The sequence below is a fragment of the Ambystoma mexicanum genome, chromosome 6p, assembly GCF_040938575.1.
Source record: "Ambystoma mexicanum isolate Mex_15411 chromosome 6p, UKY_AmexF1_1, whole genome shotgun sequence".
In the NCBI taxonomy this organism is placed as follows: Eukaryota; Metazoa; Chordata; class Amphibia; order Caudata; family Ambystomatidae; genus Ambystoma; species Ambystoma mexicanum.
In genome coordinates, this window is record NC_090935.1 from 68418205 (window position 1) to 68444786 (window position 26582).

Genomic DNA, 26582 nt, shown 5'->3' on the forward strand with positions numbered 1-26582 from the left:
ATTTAAAAAACTTTGTGGAGGATCACTTCAAACAAACAACTGCATACCATTGTCCCACATGTACCTGTCCCCCCTCACCATATCCCACTCAATTATCCCCAAACCCTCTCCATGAACCAACACGTTTTGATGAGATTTCCATCCCTTCTCCACCTCATATAAATCCTATTGAAACCCCCAATTCTCCTGTTTTTGTTTCAGTTTCTGCCTCACCTTCTGTGTCATAAATTTAACATACATGTAAAATAAAGTAAAATTATTATATTATGTCCTAATTCATTTCTTGTCTTTTTTTAAAAAGCAGTTCAGGTGTCCGCGGACAGCGCGGGTGTCCGGAATGTCCGTGAAGAAACGAAAATGGAGGTGTATTAAGAACACTATATCTGTCCGTACTGTTCGCTAGCAAGTAGAAACTGTTCTAAGAACACACGCCGTGCCCTGAAATGTTCGTAAAGAAACAAAATGGGGGTGTCCTGAGGACGCCATGCCTGTCCGTATTGTTCGCAGGCAAGTTGAAACTGTTCTAAGAACACAGGCTGTGTCCTGAAATGTTCGTAAATAAACGAAATGGGGGTGTCCTGAGGACACTATACCTGTCCATACTGTTCGTAGGCAGGTTGAAACTGTTTTAAGAACACATCAAGTGTCCCGGGATGTTCGTAAATAGACAAAATGAGGGTGTCCTGAGGACGCTATGCCTGTCCGTATTGTTCGCAAGCAAGTTGAAACTGTTCTAAGAACACAGTCTGTGTCCTAAAATGTTCGTAAATAAACAAAATGGGGGTGTCCTGAGGACACTATACCCGTCCGTACTGTTCGTAGGCAGGTTGAAACTGTTCTAAGAACACATCAAGTGTCCCAGGAATGTTCGTAAATAGACAAAATGGGGGTGTCCTGAGGACGCTATGCCTGTCCGTATTGTTCGCAGGCAAGTTGAAACTGTTCTAAGAACAAACGCCTGTCCGTAACTGTTAATTTCACTTGTGACGCACTTTTAATCACTTCAGGACCCGAACAGTGTCCGTAGAACAACAACGCGCATGCGCAAAAATGTTTCAGTGCATTTGGTGTCCTGCGGACACCCGCTCCCTTCGCGAACATGTTCGTGAACCTATCATGTGACCGCGCCCACGATCAGCGTATGTTCTGATTGCGAACACTGTTCGTGTCCCCGAACAATTTAAAACTACATTTTCAAGTAATCTACAATATTGTTCAATAAAAACTCACCATAGAACAAGTCCCACATAGTAATCCTGAGTTTCTACATACTTTTTGTGACTTTTTGAACCCTTTTTTCTGTTCGATCTGTCCGTGGACAGCGCGCATGTCCGCGAACCGGGCACAAGCACCCCTATAAAAGACCACGCCCTAGAGCTCATTCTCATTGTGTTCCTGGCTATCCTACAGAACACAGAGAATTTTGATGCCAATTTGCAGATTTTCAACTCCAAGGTGATGGCTTCCATGGCTCCACTCATGCCACCTGGTGCTGCATCTGCCTCAGCACCACCCCCACCCCCTCCACCACCACCACCTCCCCAAGGGCCTGAAGAGGGGAACAGGAGTGAGGATGCACAGGAGGATGAAGAGGATGATGAGAATGAGGTAGTGGAAGTCCCTACTACCAGCACTCGGCGTGAGTGAGTCTTGGGTGTGGTGGTTATTTACCATTCGTGTCACCTGCAACGAGTGCAAAATGGTGCTCAGTCGTGGGAGGCATGGTTCATACAGCTTTGAGACAACTACCATGAAGCGACACCTAAAGTCATTCCACACTGGGGCCATTCCCGGGAGGATAGCTCAGTGGCAGCGTGGCGTCTTGGAAGCAAGACGACATGAAGCAACACAGGTTCGATCCCCGGGTCCGCGCTTAGAAACCTCTGGGTGTTTAAGCGCGTTATAAATACGTAACTAAGACGAAAAAACTATTCCTGTAACAGCGCCTCGATGCCTGCGGGCTGTGTGAGCGCTTTATAAATGTAATTAATTAATTCGCAAGGTTGTACCTTGCGAGGAGCGTAGCAGGTTGACTTCCTCTACTTCATCCTCCGTTTCCGATCCTGTCACCACAAGGAACACTCCGGTGGGACATTGTATTCCTCAAGCTGCCTCACAGGCCATACGCAATACTGATGACCCTTACCTTTCGAGGGTCACAGTTGTGTGTATGTACTGCGACACAGTACTGTGCAGGGGGAGAGACTTTGTAGTGCTTTTGAGGCTATCGTCTCAGAGCACGAGAAGGTCTGCTCACTACCCAAGTAAAACCCACTCTACATTTTCCTCTCTCAGCTCGCCCTTTCTTATCCCTGTGGTTGGTGTCCCCCCCTTACCCTCTTTTCTCCTCCTCTCCTAGTGTGTCTTGTATAAAAAACCAGAGCCGCCTTTCACAGTTAAAAAATAGAAGTGAAAATAAATGAAGCAGGTCCCTGTGTATTTTTTAGAAGTCCGCGGACAGTCCGCGGACATCTAAAATGTTGGGGTGCTACCCTATCATAACCATTGCAGTTTTATCTGGGAGGACGTGGTGGCTCTGAAAAGAGCCTTTTGGTGGTGTTTGTTTGTGTTTGAAAAATTTGAAATGCTCAACACCTACTACAAAATGGAGGCTGTAATACCAAAAAATATTGCAATGCATTTTGTACATTTCTCAGAAAAATCTGATTGCCAGCATAAGTAAGATGGACTCCATCTCTGCGAAAAATGTATGTACTACAAAACATAATATTTTCATTGTGAAAAGAGGACATGCCAAAATCTCTTAGAAAGGCACAAACAGCCTTATTGACATTGCGCCTTGCTTTCTCCATTTGTGGACCAAATGAAGAAGAACGAAGCCACATTTGTCTCTGCGCAATCCGTGAAAAAATTACTTGAGAATTTGGAAACATGTCCATGACCTTTCTAAGTCCTCTTTCATTGCAAATTGCAAAGAAATTCCAGACACATGTCCTAAACTGTTCCCTCCACAATGAATTACAATTATGTCTGGATGTTGCTCTGTCTCCAAAGTAGCACATTGAGGAAGCAAGTCCAACCACGTCATTCCACGTACTCCATGCCAGTGCACTTCCACATGTTGGAATCCAAGATCTACATCTACTCCACAGCTTTCTGCATGCACCTTCAACCAATGTATCCACGAGTCTCCCAAAATCCAAACAATCTGTTTTCTGAAACACACAGCCATAGCTATCTGTTCTTCTCTCAGCAAAAAGAGTATCTGAGAAACTCTCTCCTGGCATAACGCGCCCACTAAACTTTCCTGACCAATCCCTTTCTCTGCTCATTCTCATTTGCATGACTCCCCAACCCAAAATCCCCGGATGTAACACCCGATGTCTGCGGACTACCGCCATGCCCGCGGACATATCGTAACATGGACAGTCCTTCTACCATTTCCATTTCACTTTCTGTGCCATTCATTCATTGGATATAACTAAGAAGTCACATGAACATCCACCACTCACATCCAAGACCTCTACATCTAACTGCATCATCATAGATCAGCACTTTAAATGTACTGTTAATCTCTCTGAGTGTCATATCATTGGAAAGCACCTTCTACCAGAAATACTGTACACGTCTCCAAGATTTCTACTTGGAGCTGCATGCATATTCATATGCATGAACACAAACTACAGGTATGCATATTTTCTATATAGTACATGTACAATTCTTATAGATTCATATAAACAGATTAACTGACTTCTAGCTTGTATAATCTATAAAATGAATTTACTGTCATTTTTTCCATCTCCTAAAATCAACTGTCACTTCCAAACCTATCTGCTATTTAATTTCTTTTTACACACACATTTTCAAAGCATGTTGAACTAACATATTTAAAGTACAATATGAAGAGTTAACATACTCAAACAAAATTGCATGCACACAGTATGTTCAAATATTAAACAACAATACTTGCACAAAAACATAAACATTTATTTACTTATATTTATATACTGCGCAAGCAGCCCATGGCATTGAGGCACTGTTACTTAGAAGTGCTCAGTTACAGAAATAGTGGTATTCAGTGGTACATTATGAATTCCACAAGGCATACAAATGATATTTTGGTTGGTACAGTTAGTCATTACAATACATTTTATGCATTAGGAACATATGATATGTATTCAACTGGTTCGACGCATCTTATGTGAATAAGATAGTTTTCATGATTTTGAGGAAGGCGCTGAGGGTCAATGTCAATGAAAAAAATCAATGTCTAAATTAAAAACAGTGCTATATACAAACAAACTTACTAATTTGTTTCCTTTACAATTGCAGTGAAGACCATTCTCCTGAAAAGAAGCAGCCGAATTTGAAGTACAAAGAACAACTAAGAGGAAATCTGCTCATTTCAGAAAAAAAGTAAGTTGAATACCACCATATTATTTGTACTATTATTCAAACACACTGTAAGGTTAATTCATGCTATTTCTGTGCCTAAAAATAGAGATTGTGCACCATTCTGTCTACAAATCCCCATTTCTTAAACAGAGATTTACAGGCAGAATGACACACAATTTCCCCAACACACAATGTTTCGACACACAAATGACCCAACTCAGCCCCTAGAATTTTGATATTATAGAATAAACAACTGTTTTAATTGTATATCATTAGATTTACTATTTCTACTTCTCCACACCACCAGCTTACTTTCTACTATCATCTGAACCCCAGTTTAGTAGCACATACATTCAAGAATACCCATCCCAACTAGTTGTAGTTGCCCAATGCACAATCACACACCCTTACATACATCTTTATCATCTTACTCAGACACTCATGCACACAGCACACATACATTAAAAACACCCCAACCCTACTTTCTTTATTTTTTCAACAGACCCTAAAGAATGCCTACCAAAAATCAAGTCCGTAGAAAGCAACGGAGAAGCAGAGCAAATGAAAATAGAAGTGTCCAAAACAAGCATCCATCTCTAGCAGAATTTGTAAAAAAAAGTTAAAACAAAACAGCTAATACAGATATTTAGCAAAACAAAACAAGCTTCAACTACAAACTTTGCCTCCACTATCAAAATGTAAAACGAACCACAAAACAATTAACAAAAAATAAGCTACCACTACAGATAAAACTGCTCCTATAATTCTTGATATAGTGCAAAGTAAGCATACCAAAAAAAGTATTTTAGCAAAAATGTTCCGTCACAGAGTCCTTCAAATCTTATAAAAACAGGAGAGAAATCAAGCTCAACCCTTAAAACCTATCATAGGAAATTAATTTTAGAAGCGTTGATAGACAGTGCAATCCTTCTCAAAAGAAAGTTATTTATTTTAGTGTTAAACAAAATGAAACCACTAACAAAACTAATGACTAAATTACAAAAAAGACTTCTCAATAAACGAAATGTCAACAGAAATATCTTCTTAAGTATCTGTGAAGGTGAATGCAGTCACACTACGAGCACAGAACCATACTTTAATGAAGAAGCATACAAATAAAAGCAAACAAATACATAGCAGTGGACGAGGTTATGAAAAAGTTAATAATACCATCACGGAACAAGAAATACTGCTTACAAAAATATCCCCAGAAAACTTAGAATTACCTCTCCATTCAACTGAACCAGAACGTCTGGTATACAAATGGCCATGCACGTCAATGTGTAACATTCCCAAAGAATCTTTCAAGTCTTTACGCCAATTCCTCAATCAATATGTGAAAGGCAAAGACAAAATCAAAATTAAACTACTGCAAAATATGGATACCTGTCCAGTGCGCAAGTACACAGGACTAGAAGGGCATTAATTGGCCTGCATTTTAGGACCTACTTGCAAAACCACCTTCCATTATATCAAAATGATATCAACACATCATTCAACTATAAGAAATCTAGTCTATAAACTGTACTATGCTAAAAGTCCTGCTTTAGCACTAGCCAATTTAAATAACATTCTTCTAAATGGTACAGCAAAAGACCTACTTGAAGAAATCGACTATATCCAGAAAAAAATATTTTGGAAGTGAAAGCCACTTACAAAATGAAATAGCTTTAAAGCAAATTAACAACAATTATATGCATGCCAACCTTCTATTACACACATACAAAAAATAAATACTGAAATTTAAAAGTACATCCGCTAAAATACCAAACCATGTGTGTGTATGTGGCCGTAGAACTTTTTATAAAAGTAACACAAAAACTGTAGACCTAACATACAAAATAGAAGACAATGAAGATTCTAAATGGTTTGAATTAGCTCTCTACCTTAGAGCAGAAAACAAATACGAAATAACTGACCCTTTAATAGTTTGCAGTTACTGAACTACAAAACTTGACAACAACCAAACTCTTTCACGTGCTATCACAAATAATTTGAATTATTTCCACTACCCAAACCCCTACAACAACTGAATATATATGTGAGCATCATAATTCAAACAGTGCACCCATTTCAAGCCTTAAACCAAAAACAGCAAAATTACCTCCCTTTGAATTAGTGAAAGGTATTCGTGGAAATGTAGTGTATTTACCATTAGATCTAAAAGAAAATGTGCACACTCTAGGAGTGCAACGTCCAATGGAGCAATCTTTAATTATCTTAGTAAATGGTGTACCTACAAAAGACAAAACAAATTGGCAACAACTGGGAGATTTACATAAAGTTAGACAAGCCTTGCAATATCTAAACGACAATAATGAATACTACAAAGGAATTAATATTGAAGAAAACTTGAAGGATACCACTGAAATTATTCAAGAGACACAAGAAGCTGGTCAATTTGAGCTCCTAGATCCTGCTACAATATCCAATACTTTAGACCATTATACAATTCACCCATTGCACTCTAATGACACCGTAGAAGATGCACTAGAAACGTACCAAATGCGTCAAACAAAAGGATCACCAAACAGCATTCAGGAATAAAGTATAGAAGCATGTGCTTTTCCTCTACTTTTTCCTACTGGCAAAGGAGGAAGGTACGATGATAGACCTATTCAAATAACAGCATCAGAATACAGCTCATTACGGATGTATTCTGAAGATCCCAGATTTAGGCAAAATGTGGAATACATATTCCACCTTCTCTTTGAAAGTGAACTAGCAACTTTATGTTACGGAGTTGCACACACATTAAAATCAGGATCCCACTTTCAAAATATGTCAGCTAAACAATTATTACAAAAAGTGCAACAAAAAGATGAGGTTTTACAATCAAATATTACAAATATATTAGCAAATATGCGTGGTACTAAAGAGTACTGGTTTCAACGTCATGGAGATGTACGTTGTATGATAAGAAACCTTGGCCCACCCACTTGGTTTGTTACATTAAGTTGTGCAGAATATGCATGGGAAGATTTACATGATTTCCTACACATATCAAACAAAAACAAAACAAACATAGATATACTAACACCTGGAGAACTTTGTTCTCTAGATCCTGTTAATGTTTCAAGATATTTTCACCATGGCTTCATTGCTATGCTACACTTTATTTGTAATAAAACTGCTCCTCCCCTCGGAGAAATGCAACACTTCTTTTGGAGAAAAGAATACCAAGCCAGAGGAGCACCACATATCCACATGCTTTTATGGATTAAAGATGCTGCTTAATTTGGTCAAGACACTGACGCCACTGTTTTACAGTTTATTGAAAAATATGTCACTTGTGAAATTCCATCAGAAGCAACAAATAGTGATCTTCATGCACACATTTTACAACTTCAAAGATACAAATGTGGCAAATATTGTTGTCGCAAATACAAAAAGAAAGGGAAATACTACACCAAATGTCGCTTTGGTTTCCCTAGACCGGTTACAAAAACAGGTCAAGTGAACAACTTCATGTCTTCAGTTAGACATAGTGTTAAAGGTAAATAACCTAAAAATACATATTACATAAAAAGAACAGAAGAAGAAAAATATATCAATGATTACAATGCAATCATTGCCCACTTATGCAATGCAAACATAGATGTGCAGTACATTGCAGTACATTGCATACAATTCCACTGCAGTTGCACGATATGTTACAACATACTTAACCAAAGCAGAAAAAACAGAGCTCCAAGACCTCTGGAATGACCTGTCATCAGACAAAACACTGTCTCAGAAATTATACAGCTTGGGCATAAAAATGCTCTCCCATAGAGAATGTGGCTCCTATGAAGCAGCAGATCGTTTAACTGGTACTGCTTTGTATGGAAAATCAGTCAGGTTCTGCTAAATCTAGAAAAAGAGTTCTAAAATCATACGAAGATATAGAAACAATAGCCAAACATGATCCCAACAGCCAAGACATTTAAAAAAAAAAAATTACTGGACACATACTACCCAAACAGAAGTACCACTTTGGAAACCATGTGTTTATACCACATAGCCCAAAACTTCACATACAAAAATAATATAAAACCTGATGAAAAAAATGGTAAATACAGAGTGACAAATTGTGAAGGCAGCTTAGTAAAACTCACCAAACCAAATTGAATTAATCATATCAAATTGTCATTAAAGACTCCTCAACATAAAGAACTATATTACATGTCCCTGCACAACTCTTTAAACCATGGAGAAAAGAAGAAGAAATACTAGATAATACTAATGATAGCACCATTACTCTAAAGCAGAGATTACCTGCAAATCTTGCAAACGCTTATTTAATGTTCTTAAAACCAAAATTTATGAACTAAACTGTACTTAAACATTAACTAAACCTCTATTAAAAAAACTATAAACTGTTACAATATGCCAACAGCTATATAACTGCCCCAAGATTCTACAACAACTAAACAGATAAATGAATACCACTAAATTATATCAAACAATAAACAGTTAGAATACGCCAACTGGTATCTAACTACCCCAAGATTTTCAATAACCAAACAGATAAATCAATACCACTACATTATAACAAAAAACAGACAGTTAGAATATGCCAACTGGTATGTAACTACCCCAAAATTTTACAATATCCAAACAAAAAATAGGCTGTTAGAATATGTCAACAGGTATCTAACTGCTCCAAAAATCTGCAACAAGCCAATATATAGAGCATTAGCCAGAAACAACAAGTGAACACTGAAAACAAACAAACAAATAGACTGTAGCATAACAAAAAAAGTTTTTTTTTTTTGATCCAACATGGATTTTTTTTTCTCCCACAGACCCAATGATTTTAGCAACAAACACAGAAACTAAGAAAATTGCACAGTACACTGGTTTGTAATCTACTAAATATGAGGGTCAAAAAAAAAATGTTGATTATTCAATGTTATAAGTCGTTACAAAATACCAATACTAACATGATCTCTTTCTTTTGTCACAGAAATAAACATGAAATACATGTACTCCAGTTACTAAACCAAACAGTAAGTATATTATATTAAGTACAACCATCACAGCAAATCACACCCATAGTTACTTATAACTTTGCTGCTTATAAATTTGATCTTGTCCATGCACCCAAGACTATTGGCCCTGCCCACAACCACCACAGCATATCACACCCATAGTGGCTTATAACTTCGTTGCTTCTAAATTTGTTCTTGGATCCCAAAGTTATAAGCCACTATGGGTGTGATATGCTGCGGTGGTTGTGGCCAGGGCATAGAGTCTTGGGAGCATGGCCATATGCCATAAAGAAGGCAGGTGGCGGAGTATCACTGATCTTCCATGAATTTATACCCATGTCTATTATCCCTACTCAGGCCTACTCCTCTTTCAAGTGCCTAGTCTGCAGGCTCTCACTCTCTCCTAAATGTTCTCTCCTCATGGCCACCTTCTATCAGCCTCCTCGACAGGTCACTCTCTTCCTTTAGGAATGGGCCAACATAGCCTCTTCTCTACTCTCATCCTCCTCTCAACTGCTCCTGCTGGGTGACCTCAACATCCATCTGGACTTGTCAGGACCTTTCTGCAACCTATGTAACTCTCTCTCCCTCTCTATTCTACCTTCTGGCTCCACTCACACCGCGGGGCACACGTTGGATGCTCTCATCTCCACTGACATCCAACTCTCTATCCCTCTCACTACCTCTCTCTCCTGGACCGACCACTCTCTTCTTTCAACTCACCTGAAGCTCTCCTCTCCTTTGGCAGCAACTCACCTGGCACATCCACTCGGCTTCATGGTCACCAGACCCATGAAAAAAGTGACAGTGGCTGCCTTTGCCTCCACCTAATCTCCTCCCCCCATTCCTGTGGCTGACACCCAATTAATCTCTCTATCTCCAACACTCTTGATATTCTTGCCCCTGTCATGATGGTCCGACTGAAGCCTTCCAAAAAGTGAAACTCTTGGTACGACTCCGACCTGGCTGCCCTTAAACGCAAGGGTAGGGCAGCTGAGCAGAAATGGAATTTGTCGGGTGGACAATTGGACAAACTTGCCTGCTGCCTCCTTCAAAGGCAATATCGACTCTAGATCCGCTCCAAGAAAAGAGTCTTTATTCAAGCCTGCATCTCTGCGGCATCAAACAACACAGTCGAACTTTTAAAAGTCTGCGAGGAACGGGGAAATCCTGCAGCAGCCTCCTCCTCTGACACTCCCATCCAGGACCTCTGCTCGACCCAGGCACCACAAAAACCCAAGACATCCTCTCCTCTATTCTCCCACACCACAGCCCACACAAGCCTCTGTGCCTCCCTTGGCCCCTACTCCACTTCCACTCTCCTCTCTCTCTCCCGTCACACTTGATGAGGTCTCCAGACAATCCAGACAAGTCCGGTCTATTAAGGGCTCATCCAAGCAAGTGGACCCTTGGCCTTCCAAAACCATTAAGGATTCCCTCGCACCAGCCTTGGCTGACCTTTGCAACCTCTCCTTTTCCACTGATGTTTTCCCAACTGCTCTCAAGCACTCCCTTGTGCACCCTCTGCTCAAGGAACCCTCTGCTGACCCTGTCATTCCATCAAACTACTGCCCGATCTCTATCACACTTTTCCTGGGCATACTCCTGGAGAAGATGGCTATTTGTCAGCTAAACGTCCACACAGAATCATTCAGTTGTTTCCATGACCATCAGTCTGGCTTTAGAGCATCCAGAGGCATGGAAACTGCTCTTCTGAACACCCGTGAAGACCTGCTCTCAAACCTTGACACTAACACTCCCTATATCCTCATTCTCCTTGATCTCTCCTCTGCCTTTGACATTGTTAACCCCAACATCCTGATTTCACAGCTTCGTGACACCGTGGGAACCACAGGTCAGGCTCTGGCTTGGTTAACCTCTTTTCTCTCAGACAACCCATCCCAGGTCGAACATGGTGCCTTTCTCTCGACTATCACACTCTCAACCTGCGGCATTCCCCAGTGTTCTAACCTATCCCCCTGGTTCTTCAACGTCTACATGGCTACCCTTGCACGTGTGATTGCCACTTTCACCTCTACTTTCCAGTGGTAAGCGGATGACACGCAACTATCCTTCAGGTTACCCTCAGTCGCCTCCTCTTCCTCACTCATACCTGACTGGCTGTCCGCTATTCAATTATAGTGTGCTGCAAATTACCTTTATCTCAATGCAAGTAAAACTGGGATTGTTTGCATTGGGACCCCTGCTCCCGCTTTCCACCTCTCACTCTGGCCGGCTTCCCTTGGCCCTGCGCCCACCCCCACCTGTGAGACCAAAAACCTTGGGATCATCTTAGACTACACTCTCTCCTTCTCCTCTCACATTTCTGACATCACAAAAAAGTCTAACTATCAACTACACCTCCTCAGAGGCACTCTACCGTTTCTCACTTTCCCTCAGTGGCTCACTGTCTCCAGAGCCCTGGTTCTCCCTAGGCTGGACTACTGCAACAGCCTCTTCCTCAATCTCCCTGCTTCTATCCTGCACCCTCTGCAACTCATCCAACAGAACCAAGACTTATCCTTGGCTTCAAGCCCAGGGACCGCATCTCTCTGGCACTGAAATCCCTTCACTAGCTCCCCGTGGCTGCAAGGATCAAATTCAAGACTCTCTGCATTTTCACAAGGGTTTCTGGGGCATGGGAACGACTTACCTTCAACGCTGCATTCCTGAATACTGTCCGTCCTGAGCCCTGCGCTCATCTACCTCAAAACTTCTGCGAGTGAGTCGGTTCTCCAAGCAGAGATTTAGACAGAGATCCCTTTCCTCAGCAGGCGCCTCCCTCTGGAACAGCCTCCCTGCCACCCTCCGTATTGAGCCTGATATTCTTAAGTTCTGGAAACTCCTCAAGACCTTCCTCTTTTTCTCTTCCTTCTCGCTCACCCTACCCTGCTAACATAGTTCTCAGCTCTCCTTCTCTCCCTCCTTTCCATACAGCTAACTGACTTGCAGCCTGATGTACCTCAGAGTCTCACAGCTCCCAGGCACCCCTGCCAGTCCTTCTGCACTTGCCTCAAGGGCCTGCACCCCGCCCCCTCACTGCACTTATAATAAATCCTGAGAGCTTCTCTCTCCGCACTTCAGCAGTCTCTACCGACTGGGTGCACTTGGTCCCATGCCCCTCCATTGCCCTGCCCGCACTTGCTCGATCTTTATACAGCGCTGCCTAAATATCGTTTTGTCTGTCCTCCCTTGTCTTCACCCCTTAATGTGCACTTGAATAAACCTCAGAATTGCTGCCAGGCCTATTTGCTGCATCTAAACTGTTAAATGTATCATATTAACTTAATGTGCCTTTGCAGGCCATTACCATCTCAGAAATTCAAGGGCTCTGAGTGACTGTTGTTTATTCTAGGTATTCCCTCCCTCCTTGAGCGCTTTGAAACACTTGCCTGTGTATAGGCGCTATATTAATAAATATTACAATACCATTACCATATAAAAATTGTGATATGCCTTTGGTGTCTGGGGTATAGCCGGTGGCTATAGCCAGTGGGCAGATTGGGATCGGCAATGGGGTTAAAGTGGGTATGGCCACAAGGGACCGACTGTATGGTAAAAACATTTTTTAAACAATTGGGATTGGTTTGTGGCAAGATTTGTAATAGGGTTTATTACAAGTAAAATAGAAACGGACACCAGCACAGCTGAACACAGCTCGCCCATCAGCTGCTGCTCTCCAACTGTCCCTTTGGAATCCCAGACATAAGTATACATTCTTCCCAACACATTCTAGATGGAATGTAGAAACACCAAAACAATCCACCAAATAAACACATGCTAATCACAGTACACAGTAAGCAACATCACAACACACATCCCTCCGTTAAACAACATCACAACACATCAAGTAATCAAAATATGCAGTAGGCAACATCACAACACATCACAAACACATAACAACACACATCCCTCCATTTTCACTCTCCTTCCCGACACACAACCCATTCTCACTACAGCAATCCTACTCTTATTCCACACCTGCCCTCCACTGATCCGCACTGCACCTTTGAGCACAGCTATCACATGGACAGGATCGGAATATAATGACTCTCCTTTCCTCTTGATCACCCCTTTCTTAACTCTCACCCAATCTCCACATTCCACCCTCAATTCCTTATTGCCCCTTCTTTCATTTTCCCTCATCACCCACCTACCCCCCATTTACCACACAATTAGACTCTCTATCCCTCCATAATCAATGGGGGTTGTATCTAGTATTGGCTTTGCAACTTCTCATAAGCCTCGAAGGACAGAATGAGGTGACATGCGCATTGCATAAATCCTCTCTTGAATGGCAACCCTTTTTTCTACACCACACACAACAGCCATCCGAATGGCATCCATTATATATCTGTTCACCCTCTCAACCATTCCGTTGGACTTTGGATGGTATAATTCCGACCTTTTATGTTTTACTCCACATCCTTTCAAATATTTAACAAAATAACCACCCGTGAACTGCTTGCCGTCATCAGTAAGTAAACTCCTCGGAATACCTTCTCGCGCAAAGACCAATGAATTCCACCATTCTCTCCCCAGAGATGTCTCTCACACTTTAAATTCACTTCATCTGGATAATAGATCCATCAACACCACGATATACTTTCCTCGGCCATATGCCAGCTCCACAGGACCCAATATGTCCATGGCCAGTTCATCCCAAAAATTTCCAGGCACATTACACTCCACAAGGGGTTGGCTTCTCGCCTACACCCCTTTCCCTGCAGCAACACAGTGATGACACTCACCCAATCTCCGTTCTATAGCCCTATCAAATCCAGGCCACCAGTACTCATTCCTCAAAACCCCTTTTGTCCTTGCTACACCAATGTGACCACTATGGGCTAAGTCAGTCACTCTGACCCTAATACCCACAGGAACAACAGCATATTCTCATCTGAACCCAATATGGCCAACCACACTCAACTCATCAGAAACCTCCAAGAATGCTTTCGCTCCATGCTGTAGGTCCGCTTTCTTGGGCCATAATGACGACCCAATTTACGACGCCACTCGCACGAGAGTGGCATCTTTACTAATTTCTTCCAGCCACTCCTCTTTAGATATGATTTCTTCATAGCTCACAAACACTATTTCTACAAAATCCTCATCTTTGCTATCATTTTCAGGCCTTCCCAATCTAGATAAACAATCTGCCAGAACATTTTCCCTTCCTGGAATAACCTGCATCTCGAACCTGTGACATTGCAACCTCGTGACCCAGTCGGCCACCCGTCTAGACACTTTGTCTAAACCCTTGCTTTCAGAAATCACCTTGACAGGTTTATGATCAGTCCTAATAATGAAATGAGTACCCCACAAAACGTTCTTGAATCTCTCTATGGCCCAATGACATGCTAGAGCTTCATTCTCAAGTACGGAGTAATTCCTCTTTGCTCCTCTCAAACCACACGATTCATGTTCAATAATCTCATCACTTACTTCACTTCCATTATCTTCATTTAATTATGACAGAACAGCACCAATACCACTGTCACTAGCATCAACCATGACAACACTCTTCTTGCGAGTATCAAAACACCCTAATGGACAAGCCAAATTAATTAATCTCTTCCTTTATGCCCTTAAATTCTGTCTCACAACTTGCATTCCAAAGAAACTTTACACCTTGTTTTAGCAGTTTTCTTATTTCAGTCCCCTGGTTGGCACAGTTTGTCACAAAATTCTGATTAAACTTGAGCATTACTAGGAATGATCGCAATTCACTTTTATAATTCGGTCTCCCCACCCCTTTTATGACACCAACCAAACTCTCCTTCGGTCTCACACCATTCCTGAACATTTCGTGCCCCAAATACTCCACTCTATCAACCTTGAACTTGCACTTCTCCTCCCTGAATGTGATTCCTTTCTCCTCTAAGATCTTGAGTACTCTATCAAGGGTTTTATCATGTTCCTCTTCAGATGCACCACACACCAACATGCCATCTTGAAAGCAAAACACTCCTCTCTTGCTCTTAAACAACTTATCCATGACTCTCTGGAATACGGACAATGCCCACACCAATCCAAATGGCATCCTATGGAACTGTAAAACTCCCTCATGTGTAATAGACGATGTGAGCTCCCTGCACCGTTCCTTCAGTTCAATTTGATGATATGACGAAGCTATATCAAGTTTGGAAAATACTTTCCCTTGACCTACCACATCTAACTTCTTACACATGTTGGGTAATGGGTGTCAGTCTATTAAAACACACTTGTTCAACTCACGTAAGTACACAAATAGTCTCAATTCACCAGATGACCTCTTCACAACTACAAGGGGAGACGTCATTTCCACACTTCCTGCCCTCTCAATGACAACCATCTGCAACTAATTATCAAGTTCCTTCTTCACACCTTCCCTTATGGCCAGAGGAATTGACCTCAACTTTGCAGAAACAGGTATGCTGCCTTTCTTCACAATAATGTGGTGCTGGACACCTTTCACTTTCCCAACACTCTTCTTGAACACATTTCTGTACCTTTTTCCTAATGAATATCCAACCTGCAACACTTGTTCATCATTATTCGGATCCAGTTTTATCATGAGCTTCCTCTGTTCACACCACCGTAACAAAGTCAAACCTTTTTTCGCAACATAAACTTTCCCTTGACCAAATCGCCCTTTAAATCCAAATTGAGCCTCAAAGTACACAAGTAATTCAATTCTGTCCTAATTATATCCACCAGGATTGATGTCGGATTTTAGCAAATTTCACACATCCCCTCCCAATTCCTGTTCAAATACCAGTCTAGACATTAGGGAAATCTTAGAAACTGAATCTGCCATCATCAGAATCTCTCTTCCATTCACACAAATACTGGCATACGGATGTTCACACATATCTTTGTCCCCACTCAGAGCATCATTAATGGTGTTAACAGTAATATTTTCCACATGACATCCTTCCTCCTCTGATGATGATATTTGTGTGTCGTCTTCATTAACATAGAAGACGTTCCGTTGGTTGCACTGATACAGCAATTCGCAAAGTTTCCACGCCTTTTGCACTTTGCACACGCTGCCTTTCTTCCTGGACATGCCATCGAAGCTGTGAATTGCGAGTTACTTGCACATCGGAAACATAATCGTTCCTCTCTCCTTTCACCTTTCGACTTGTTTCTTTTGGGGTCATATCCCCCTCGAAGTCCTGGTATTTCTTTGGATCTTTTCTTTTGTTTAGACTCGCCAGCACTCAGCACAATCTTGCCACACAGGCCATAGAGTGCTCGACCCGATTCGCAATGTGAAGTACTTCGTCCAGTGTGGGTTCGTCTTTTAAGCCAGAGCTCCTTTATAATTTTATTTGAGCTGCAATGAATCATGAACTGGTCGCGTATATGCTCATCAAAAGAGTCTTGACGCTTACACGACAGGGCTAAATGATATAGCGCTGTTACGTACTCCTCCACAGTCTCGCCCTACTCTTGTACCTATACCCCAAAGTTGTACCGTTGTAATATGGTGCTGGTTTTTGGATTAAAGTGCATATCCAGCTTGAGTAATGCAATCTCCAGTTCATTTGCAGAGTCACCACCCCCTTCACTAGGTAAAGGCAGTAACGTTTCAAATATACGCTGTCCTTCAGATCCCAAAAAATGCATCAACAATTAAAGCTTCCTGTTGTTGGAGTATGAGCTCCGGCATTCAGCTTTAATGTAATGAATGAAACCTTTCTTCCATTGTGACCACTTTATTTTCACAGGACCGGGAACGGCCCTGAACATAGGGGGGCCTGCTACACCCGACATAGCCATTTGTACTTCTTCCCTTGAGTTCTTCCTTGATGTCCCTGAGGTTTGTGCACAGTACACCTTCACTCTTTTCATTGGACTTGCGCACTTAGTAAGCCTCCTTGAAAGAAGCTTCGACACAGCGCGGGTGCTTGTTTCTTTAATGTTGCCACTTTCTTGCATCAGATGCCCTTCACCCATCGCCACTTTGTCCACCTTTAATTTTTAGTCAAACCAGTATTATGCCTTGGTAGTCACTTGTACCTTCTTGGAGTCAGATTAACTACTTTTCCTTTTAATTCAGCTTCATTTTGCCATGTATGCATATCAAGCTGACATTATTACATTATACTGGTAATTATAAGGTGGGTGCTGTATGTAAAAACAAATTGCTCCTCCTTTCGGTCCGTTATTGTAGCTTCATGTGCTTCATTTCACTTGCGCACAGCGCTGCCTGACTTATTCTTTCTGACACAGACCAGGTGCGCATGTGCGCTCACTCCACTTTGGAAACCAGGGCAGCCGATCACAGCTGATCGTATGCAGGCCTAGAGAGGATCAGTTTGCATGCGCGCACGTTGCCTGTTCGCTTCTCTTGGACATCTATAACGTGTGCATGCGCGATCAGCCAGCTGGTCGTGTGCATATACAGGAAGTCCGATGGGGTACCAGATCTCCTGAAATTGAGTAGGTGGTTGGCAGTAGGGGCGCAGGGGTGCAGGGTTTCAACGGGGTCTGGCACTTACTTGGAGTTATATTTGGCAGCGGTACTGGATATGGGTGACATGCCGCCTCACCCGAAGAGCAACTTTTAAGCGTTCTTCTCAATGAATGACAGCCTCGAGTAGGTTCCCTCGTTGGTCACTTCCACGTTTAAACGGAACGACGTGTTTCTGTGGTGGCACTCCAATGGACCCGGATGCTTGTGCTTCTCTTGATGGTGCTGGGGTCCGGGGCTCTCCAACTGTCCCATTTGGAATCCCAGACATAAGTATACATTCTTCCCAACACATTCTAGATGGAATGTAGAAACACCAGAACAATTCACCCGGTAAACACATGGTAATCACAGTACACCGTAAGCAACATCACAACAGTTTGAATGTGAAAGCATGCTTTTGCAAATTTGTCGTGTGTTTATATTTTCCAAACTGTAAACATGTAAGTACAAAAAATGGTGATATAACATAGGTGCCTGTGCAGTGAGCATGGCCCTTGGCAAGGACAAATGTTCTCTCTGATTTGCTTATTGGGCATGTGGCATGGCCAAAGACCTAGGTTTGAATGGAAAAAAACATTCTGCTTGTGGCTGCAGTCCGAATTGCTGGACGTGATTCAGCAAATGTGTGCGAGGAGCATCAGCAAAGCAAGGACCTGAAAGCATGCTTTTACAAATCTGTCCTGTGTTTTGTTCTTTCCAAAGTGTCAACATGTAAGTACATAAAATATTGAAATATCGTTGGTGCCTGGACAGTGGGCTTGGCCCTCGGCAGGGGCAAATGTCTACTCTGATTTGCTTATTGGGGCATGTGGTGTGGCCGAAGCCCATGCCCCATGGATTGTGTAGACTGGCCATGGCTGCAAGCTACGAGCACTAACCATTGGTCACATTATGAGGGAATAGTGGACAATGAACTAGGCGAAGGGCTACGTGCAGTGGATAAAGGGGCTGGTTTGGTGGCCTGGGGTCATGGATGAGCGTCATGCCCTAGCCAATTCAACCATGACTTTCATCCCCTGCATGCGCTGCTAAAAACGACACACATCAGTATGCGCTGCAAAAAATATATTTGCTAAAGGATGTTTATTGTTCTTTCATGCATGTGAAAAGATGGATTATTAATAACTTCTATTCAGTGAAGTAACATCATGTAACATTTTCACTAATAAATACCTATGAAATTCACTGAAGAAACGTTGTTAAAAGGACATTATATTTAAGTTGCACCAATAAAAAAACCTATGAAATGTATTGAAAACAGCTTTGTTAAAGGGATGATATGTTTGCAAGGTAAAATCGAAAACCCAAAGAAATGGACCAATTATGATAAGCAATTCAGCTGTTTAGAATGTTTCTCTCTTGAACGATTCCATTTATCATAAAATGTACATGTTGAAACAGAAGCGCACTATTGAAGTGCTGTTGTTAATACGGCACTCTAATAATACATACACATAGTCAATGGCTGCAGCAAGGACCATAGAAGTAGAACATTTTTAATCTGGTGATATTGGCCAGTAGAATCCTGAATCCAAGCATGTGGAATCTTGACTGATGTTAAACTTGAAATTAACAGCGAACCACACGTGTTAGTGCAAAATATATACATAAGCATCAATGCTTTCAAATCTGAGCCGCATGCATGGAAACACCAGTTAGGAGGAAAGAGACAGCATGACCAGAAAATGACACTAACATTAGAGTTCATTTTCATGCATAAACAAGCATTGGCAATGCCAACAGTTTGGACTTTTGCGTTGGTAGCAGGTGCAATACTGTGCGAGTAGCTGGGCCTATAATAGCAGTGACTAGCAAAAGCTTAACATGTATCCACAAGCCAAAAATGTTGGCTTTGCCCATGCTTGTTTTAAAGAGGACTCCAGTGGAGGACACGCAAGAGTGCTTATGAATCGAGTGGCTGAAGGCAGGTAAGACCTATTTATTTAGCGAGTTCAAAACTCCAGTTTAGACATTAAGGCCTAATTCATGGAATCTTTACCCCAGTGCAAAGTGACTCTGCACTGCCCACAAACACCCTGATTTACAGAGTGGTGCAAATTGCATTTTTGCAGACCAAAGTCACTTTGCACTGCAAAAGTACTCTTTGCACTGCCTATTTTGTGCAGTGCAAAGGGTACATTTGCAGTGCAAAGTGACTTCACTCCTCATAAATACACTTTGCACCGCTCTGCGAATCAGGGTGTTTGTTGGCAATGCAAAGTGACTTTGCATCAGTGCAGAGTCACTTTACATCGTGCTGCTAGTTTCATGAATTAGGTCCTCACTCCCAGAAGACTGGTATGATCAAATACTGACAGGTGCTTAGAGTGCAAAGTGTGATGGTAAGGAGGTGTGTTGGGCAGGCAGAGGCGGGAATGGGTGAGAACGGCCTTAGGGATTAGCCTGGCCATGGGCAGGAAATGCGTGGGCATATAACCAACTACACCTACAGACTCTGCGTCCCTCCTCATATGTCACTCCGCCCCATCTGAAATCCAGTGCAATAGTTTCGGCTTACAGGTGTCGCAAGTGACATCTGATTTAGCTGCCTCCAAACAGTGGAATCAGTTACCGATCACACTAGATTCCAGCATTCTTTAGCTGTCTTCAAGAAAGACATATCAAACCCACCTGTTTGAATATGTCTTAAACTCCCTAATCTGTATGCCTTTCTCTACTCCTCACTCGTTGTGAGAACTAAGAAAAAAGTTATACAATTATTTGCTTTATGTTACATGTTTTTGTTCCATATGTCTGCGCCTTAATGCCTCAGGGTGCATAGTGCGCTATATAAATACTGTAATGTAATGTAATAGCCCAAACTAAAAATCAGCACCGGAAGAGGGCAAAAAACTACAGTAAAATCCAACTGTGAATTGAAAAGAGAGTCATAGATAGAGCGCCCAGATGCCTCACGGTTGGGTGCGCTTTACAGATGTCTAAATAAATAAATAAATAGAAGACATTCTGCAAATGATTAGCACTGGGAAGGATAACCATGGGGACATTGTTTTGCTTGGACACAGCTTGTCTGAATACACTAAACACTGCATGGACTTTTTGACCTCCTAGATTAATCACGTATGCCAATAAAAGGAGGCGACTGTGGGGAAAACCACTTTATATAATCTTCAAATAAAACATCTCTCAGCATTAGCAGTCCTAGACTTTTCCCAGAGCCTAGTGATAGCAAGATACTATTTGACTCCATCCAAAAAATACATTTTTGTCTCTGCACTGAAGGGTCCAGTGGGAAGAAGCATAGTACTCACCTTGGCTGGAGACACACCAAGGCTCGGCGTCTAAGGTGACAGCAGGTGCTAGAAGCGACCTTTTGAAGTGCAGCAAGCACCCTCTGCCCTGTTCATATGAAGTCGCTCTCTTTGCTAATTTGCATAAAAAGCACCATTCGGAATAAAGTTCTCACGTTTTACCCTCGGATTCAACGCACAATTGTCACCACAATAAAGTTAACATGTTGCTATAAACACGCACGTACAGCAGTACAGACACTACAGCACTCCGCCCCCCACACACCCTCTTTTTTTTGGCTGGAGGCAATTGAGTTGCTGGACAAACCGGCTCGCTTCCAGTCACTCGCACATCACAGGAATGTGTGCAAAAGGAAGAGAAAACAAGGGGGGGTGCCATCACAGTCCTCCAGGGCAGATCACTCGCAGGGCCACTGAACGTCTGACCTAAATATTAGGAGAGTCAAGTTCTGTAATGCATGCTATTCCGTTTAGCATCCATGCCACTTAAAATGGCTGCTCGAAAAACAGGTGCGTCACTGCGCAAGGCCTGCAGGGCTTCTTCATCAGCCTTTGAGGGTTAACACAAACAGCTTTCAAACCAATACATTTATGGCACGTTAATCATACGTCTAATCTACAAATGCCGGTAATTCCTCTGCCAGCGTTCCTGGGTTACTGCTCCTTTCTAGCGCACTGTTATTAAATACTGACTGCACCTTGTCTGGATGAAACTGCGCATTAAGGGACAGGTCCGGCCGGTCGGAACTGTGCATTCTTGTCAGGGAGTGAACATCAGAGACAACCCTGGGAGCTAGAGGAAGCCGTCTGATAACTGGCAAACGGGCACTCCCTCCTGTGGTGTGAGCTCCGTCCAGGCTCACCTACAGAGCGAGGTTTGCAGCAACAGTTGTGTGAGGGGGAAGAGCAGTGACAGATATAAGGCAAAGGGCCCCATATGCAAAAATTACACAGGGCCCCAAGTGGCTGGGTCATGGTGGTAGAGCTTAGAGTGGGCAGAGTTGCACAGTGATGAACTTTATGGATACATGCTCAATTTCTTTAAGTATTTTTTTTTTAACAGTTTTCTGTATTTGAGGGTCCGACTTTAGCTAGAGACAGCTGGGCCTTCTCGCCAGGTTTTGCTGTCAATGGTAATATTGAATGATCAAGGCTGAAGCTAACGTGGGAAATGATAAGGGTCAAGGCAATGGGAAGGGACAACACAGGAGGTGATTTTGCAGGAGGTTTATAGTGAATATGTCGAATGCAAAAATGTCGAAAAAATAAATGCAGAAAAAAAAATTTCGAATGTGTTTTTTAAAAAAAAAAGTTTATGGGGGGGTTCCTCCCTACCCCCTGTTTATTATTACTAGCTAAACAAAAAAAAAAACATACAAATAAAAAAAACACATTCGAATTTTTTTTTCAACATTCTTTTTTTCGACATTTTTGCATTCGGCCAATGGTTTTTGACATTATAACTGGATACCACCGGAGGATAATTCCTACTGCGTGCAGACCTATTGTGTGCATGTCCCTGATGTTCTTATTCCACAGACTTGTATATCATTGAGCAACACAGATTTAAAGGAGTTCACTTTTTAATCTCAAAACATACTAGAGGTTAACACTTTTGTGGTTGCTACTTGTGGCACTAAAAAAAGACCCCTTAACTCCAACCCACCACCTCCATATCTCCTCCCGATCCAGAGGGCCCTATGTATAGACCTGAGTTGCCATGACGACCAGCTCAATAGTCAACAACCTAGCACAAATTACATACTGTAGGTTTACTATATTACTTGCCTGTTGCATGCATTAATGTATGTTTACCTGATTTAGCACTTGGCAAACTATTATTAGGCAATCTCAACTGTTAGGAATCAGCCTGCTAGCGACCGAATGCAACGGCGGATGTGGCGATGCGTCGCCTTAGGAACACCTAAACAAATAGTTCCAAAATGGCGCCTGCCATTCTCGCATTAGAAACAAGCCAACGCCTATGACCGGCACACAGTAAAGTAAGGACTAAGCACGGCTTTATTTCTTTCTTTTTGTATTCTTACACTTCATATGGAAAGATTCTTCGCTACATACATTTTAAATATGAGGATCCCTTAAACTAGAGATGATTACAAAAGGGTTACCTAATATGGATATCTAAATTAATACCGACCAGTTATTTCCAAATACATTGTTTTTAATGACAACTTAAACCCCGGTAACTATGGCACTGGGACTAATGGTACTTTTCTAATTATTATGACACTAGATTCACGTCGAAGGGATTATACCCATGATTTCAGCGCAATTTAATAAAGATACGAATGAACAAATGACTCCCGGCGAGGGTAAGTCAACAAATCATTGCGACGTAGCGACAACCAGTAACATGCGATTTGAAGAACCGTGACTAAACATGATAGCCCTGATTTGAAAAAGGCCAGAAGGGCCGAAACACGTGTTTTCAATCAAGGGGCAATTTAGTAATAAACACGCCTTCATATAATTGGGCGCAAAGTCCTGGATTTTCTTTCTAGTTTTGCATTACTGTTTATGACGGGTTTTTCTTGGCTTACTGTCAATCCAGTAACCTGCGACCCTACTGGAATTCGAATATGTGGAATTAGGGGTCTCCTATCCCCATCCTGTGGTTTATTCATACTTTCCAAGGCTAAAGATCACTTTCACTATAATTGCTGAATTACGAGTCGCCGACTAGACCAGCTGTACAATTAAGCCTGGCTCTTATTTACTATTTTCACTATGCAGTGTCCTCAAGATATGCATTATCTAGCCAGGGCAATTTAGACTGCTGAGCTTAGACCAGAGTGTCTCTCTCACCACCTGGTCAAACGCACTACTGAAGTCTACGAACACTATGTATAAGGTAGCCTCTTTATTATTCAGAGTGGAATTGATCAGCGAGTCCAAAACTCTGATATTATGTGGTGTACTGGAACCTGGACTGAATCCAGTCTGGGCAAAACTTAGCACTTTATTAGCCACCAACCAGGCCTCAAACTCTCTGAGCACTAATGTCGTAAAGATCTTGCTCGTCACATCCAACATGGACAAAAGGCGGTAATTGGTCACATTTTTCCGGTCCCCCTTCTTATCGACCGGAATGAGCACCGACCTTGGCCATGTTGGACGAATAGAGCAAAACCTGCAGACTCGAGAAAAGAGAATCAAGAGAACCTGAGCCCAGTTGTTTGGGTCCTTTTTCAGAAATGAATTAGCTAAGCCATTCGGGCCTGGAGCATTTGATGTCGGTATTAATGATGGCCTGTTTAACAATTTTGAAACTCATAGGAAGCGGGCAAGCTTCACAGCATTCAATCGCATGAGGAGCACATGTGAGTCCCTTATATAACTTGGTCTTAACATAATCAGGCCACTGTTCAGCCGGGATCGGGTTCAAGATTTTCTGAATCTGTTCCCCCATGCCTGTGAGAGAATTTGCCAGATTTTCTGTGTATCTCTACTACATAGGGCCCAATAACATTGAACATTTCGTGTCCCAAATACTCCACTCTATCAACCTTGAACTTGCACTTCTCCTCCCTGAATGTGATTCCTTTCCCCTCTAAGATCTTGAGTACTCTATCAAGGGTTTTATCATGTTCCTCTTCAGATGCACCACACACCAACATGCCATCTTGAAAGCAAAACACTCCTCTCTTGCTCTTAAACAACTTATCCATGACTCTCTGGAATACGGACGATGCCCACATCAATCCAAATGGCATCTCATGGAACTGTAAAACTCCCTCATGTGTAATAGACGATGTGAGCACCCTGCACCGTTCCTTCAGTTCAATTTGATGATATGACGAAGCAATATCAAGTTTGGAAAATACTTTACCTTGACCTACCACATCTAACTTCTTACACATGTTGGGTAATGGGTGTCGGTCTATTAAAACACACTTGTTCAACTCATGTAAGTACACAAATAGTCTCAATTCACCAGATGACCTCTTCACAACTACAAGGGGAGACGTCATTTCCACACTTCCTGCCCTCTCAATGACAACCATCTGCAACTAATTATCAAGTTCCTTCTTCACACCTTCCCTTATGGCCAGAGGAATTGACCTCAACTTTGCAGAAACAGGTATGCTGCCTTTCTTCACAATAATGTGGTGCTGGACACCTTTCACTTTCCCAACACTCTTCTTGAACACATTTCTGTACCTTTTTCCTAATGAATATCCAACCTGCAACACTTGTTCATCATTATTCGGATCCAGTTTTATCATGAGCTTCCTCTGTTCACACCACCGTAACAATGTCAAACCTTTTTTCGCAACATAAACTTTCCCTTGACCAAATCGCCCTTTAAATCCAAATTGAGCCTCAAAGTACACAAGTAATTCAATTCTATCCTAATTATATCCACCAGGGTTGATGTCGGATTTTAGCAAATTTCACACATCCCCTCCCAATTCCTGTTCAAATACCAGTCTAGACATTAGGGAAATCTTAGAAACTGAATCTGCCATCATCAGAATCTCTCTTCCATTCACACAAATACTGGCATACGGATGTTCACACATATCTTTGTCCCCACTCAGAGCATCATTAATGGTGTTAACAGTAATATTTTCCACATGACATCCTTCCTCCTCTGATGATGATATTTGTCTGTCGTCTTCATTAACATAGAAGACGTTCCGTTGGTTGCACTGATACAGCAATTCGCAAAGTTCCCACGCCTTTTGCACTTTGCACACGCTGCCTTTCTTCCTGGACATGCCATCGAAGCTGTGAATTGCGAGTTACTTGCACATCGGAAACATAATCGTTCCTCTCTCCTTTCACCTTTCGACTTGTTTCTTTTGGGGTCATATCCCCCTCGAAGTCCTGGTATTTCTTTGGATCTTTTCTTTTGTTTAGACTCGCCAGCACTCAGCACAATCTTGCCACACAGGCCATAGAGTGCTCGACCCGATTCGCAATGTGAAGTACTTCGTCCAGTGTGGGTTCGTCTTTTAAGCCAGAGCTCCTCTATAATTTTATTTGAGCTGCAATGAATCATGAACTGGTCGCGTATATGCTCATCAAAAGAGTCTTGACACTTACACGACAGGGCTAAATGACATAGCGCTGTTACGTACTCCTCCACAGTCTCGCCCTACTCTTGTACCTATACCCCAAAGTTGTACCGTTGTAATATGGTGCTGGTTTTTGGATTAAAGTGCATATCCAGCTTGAGTAATGCATTCTCCAGTTCATTTGCAGAGTCACCACCCCCTTCACTAGGTAAAGGCAGTAATGTTTCAAATATACGCTGTCCTTCGGATCCCAAAAAATGCATCAACAATTAAAGCTTCCTGTTGTTGGAGTATGAGCTCCCGCATTCAGCTTTAATGTAATGAATGAAACCTTTCTTCCATTGTGACCACTTTATTTTCACAGGACCGGGAACGGCCCTGAACATAGGGGGGCCTGCTACACCCGACATAGCCATTTGTACTTCTTCCCTTGAGTTCTTCCTTTATGTCCCTGAGGTTTGTGCACAGTACACCT

At 42.1% G+C, this 26582-nt stretch overlaps 1 protein-coding gene across 3 annotated transcripts in view; it reads right to left on the bottom strand.

Moving 5' to 3' along the window:
- LOC138511221 (long-chain-fatty-acid--CoA ligase ACSBG2-like) overlaps nucleotides 1–26582 on the bottom strand; it is a 379274-nt gene that overhangs the window by 348567 nt on the left and 4125 nt on the right. Inside the window, exon 1 of one of the 3 annotated variants that reach the window (XM_069626757.1) lies at nucleotides 21066–21143. The exons of 1 other annotated variant lie outside the window; for it this stretch is intronic. The gene's annotated coding sequence lies outside the window, so the exon portion shown is untranslated. Of the gene's footprint in view, nucleotides 1–21065; nucleotides 21144–26582 lie in introns of those variants that run through there. One more of the 3 variants, XM_069626756.1, reaches the window with a different exon arrangement.